At 56.3% G+C, this 2,636-nt stretch overlaps 1 non-coding gene across 1 annotated transcript; it reads right to left on the reverse strand.

Moving 5' to 3' along the window:
- On the reverse strand, nucleotides 1–90 carry TRNAR-UCU. The gene is given in 2 exon segments: nucleotides 1–36; nucleotides 54–90. It is a non-coding gene; the product is annotated as a tRNA-Arg (tRNA).
- Nucleotides 91–2,636: the final 2,546 nt, after the last annotated feature.

Below are 2,636 nucleotides of genomic sequence, written 5' to 3' on the forward strand. Positions count from 1 at the left end.
CGACTCTGGCGGGACTCGAACCCGCAACCTTTGAATTCCTCCACCGCCCGCGCTAGAAGTCCAATGCGCTATCCATTGCGCCACAGAGCCTGCAGGGACGCGCGCTGGGCCCGAGCCCTAAGGTCGTCTACTGTGCATTTGGTCAGCAATACAGTATTTTTCTGGACATTTATTCCGTTCCAGTCCCCGCGAAAAGTGCAAGAAACACAAAAACAAGACAGTGCGAGGGACGCACAGTACCCGACGCGGGTGTTTCTGGTCCTTCCAGCGACCATTCTCACCTGTCTCTACGAGATGAGGAACAGTTTGATCAAAGCTCAAAACCCCAGGCCATTTGCAACTCTGTGGACGGAACTGGACGGTATTATGCTAAGCGAAGTTAGTCAGAGAAGGACACATATCATGACTTCACTCATCTGAGGACTTGAAGACACAGAGCAGGTGAACACGAGGGAAGGGAAGCAAAAATAATATAAGGGGATGCATCACTGGAACCTACCCCTGAAATCATTGTTGCCCTATATGCTAACCGACTTGGATGTAAAGGAAAAAGAAAATAAATAAATAATCAAATAAATAAATACATAAACACACAGATGTCATTTCAGCCGCATGATGCACGGATGTGCTCCCGGCCGCTGGCTCCGCGAATACAGAACTGGGGGGACTCCCGGCACGTGGCCTGGGCAGCCGGGGCTCACCCGTCCCCGCCCCCCCCCCTCCTCCTCGCCCCCCTCACCCCGTCGCCTCCGGCCCCCCGGTCGGGGAGGCGCTCCCTGGCACCTGTGCTGTTGACCAGGACGGTGGCTTCCGCGCGCGCGGCCTGGTCCCGGGACTCGCGGAGCAAAGCACCGCACCGCCACGCAGGCCCGCGGAGCTTTGAGCGCATCCAGGCAGCTTGAGAAATACTGCAGGTTCCCAACTCGGCAATTTTCTTTGCTGCCTCTCTCCGGTGCGACCAGGCGCTCCAGCCGCCCCCGCTCCTTCGGCGACCCTCGGTCCAGGGGGTTCGTCGAAGGGGCGGGTTACAGGGGCGGCCAGTCCGGGATCTGCGGGCGCGAACGCGCGCGCTGCGGTGATCTGCGCATCGGGAGGGGGCTGTCGGAAGAAGAGGGGACATCTCAGCTGTTCCCACTGGGCCACGACGTGATGCGCGGCGACCCGGACGGCGGGGGTCCAGCCCCGGCCTGCAGGCGGAGCGCGCACACGTGGAGGTCAGGGGCCCCAGGGCCCTGCACGCGCGCGCGCGCGCGGGGGTCGTCAGTCCCCAGCCCCACCCCCACGTCCGGGCCGCACCCGGAAAGCACAAAACGAGCTCAGAGGCTTGCAGGGCAAAACCCGAGCTCCCCGCCCAGGGTCTGCGAAAGTGGAAAGCGGACAGGACGAGAGTGTTGGACGCGAGCGGGAGACTAAGCCGGGTGGAACGTTCTCAGCGCCAGAGGAGATGGGTCGTCCTATTTCCTGAGGGTCATTCCTGCGTGTCCGCTTACAAGATGAAATTCTTTTCTGACCGTGGAGTATCCGAGATGGGCACGAAGCACAAGTCAGTTGGGAAGATGGGATCCGGGAATCCGGAGATCTAACTAAGCACGCCTTAGGCTACTTTAACTAGATGCTTAAACCCACACTCGCTGTGCTTCGCAGAGAATGTTAAAGTTTTCAAATGAAAGGAAGTCTTTCCGGGTGGACAGCGGTAAATATATATTTGTCGTTAGTTTGTGTCTGCCATCAAGAGAATGCTCAGTTGCAAGGGCTCCTTCGCAGAAAATAAGATGCGTAGACTGCAGAGCAGTTAAATATTCCCAGCTGTTCGTGTGGCACATATCTGCAGCAAGCCCCCAAATTAGTGGTCTGTGGAATGAAATAGTCTTCCGGACCTTATCTTAATCCCTCTTGCCTCAGCAGTCTTAACACCCCATCTGAGAACGCGTTTTCAAGTAAATAATTTCATGCAGAGACGGTGCCTAAACATTATTTTCATTATACGTTATAAAGTCCTCGAGGCCACTTATCCATCGCGGGCTACGCGACGCACCCACGTTCTCCAAATACTTTGTGGGCCTTTCCCGTATATGTCACGTGAAATCCCAACAGCGAAGTGCGAGGAAAGACCCTGTGATGTTTGGCACAGCTGTGACGGTCTCCCCCTGTGTCTTTCCAACTGTGCTGTCTGTCCATCCTGGGCGAACTAGGGTCTCCTGGAAACCCATCTGTCTCAGACCACAGACTGTGAGTGAGAGCAGAGTTTGCTCCGGTCGCAGAATTCCCTCTCCTACGATTGCTGAGCCTGTGAATGGAGGGAGGCACTGGGCCGGGACCAGGACGAAACCCCCTGCCATCCCCGTTCACAGGGAAGGATATTCTTTTTTTTTTTTTTTTTTTTTTTTCCGGTGGCTCAGAAACTTGGTGTGCTGCTTCTAGACGGCTGTGATGACCGACTGAATGACAACGGGCATCTTTAAGATACACACACTTTACAGCCACCCCTGCTCGTGTCCCCGTTATCCACGATGGGTGATCCACCCTCCCGGACCTGAGCTCTGGAAAGGCTGATGCCGTTGGTCGCGCGCATAGTCATCCTCAGCCCTTTCCCGACAGCAGACGTTCGGGCTACCTTCCCTGAACCCCTGATCCCC

Source organism: Leopardus geoffroyi, chromosome B2, assembly GCF_018350155.1.
Source record: "Leopardus geoffroyi isolate Oge1 chromosome B2, O.geoffroyi_Oge1_pat1.0, whole genome shotgun sequence".
Lineage (NCBI taxonomy): Eukaryota > Metazoa > Chordata > Mammalia > Carnivora > Felidae > Leopardus > Leopardus geoffroyi.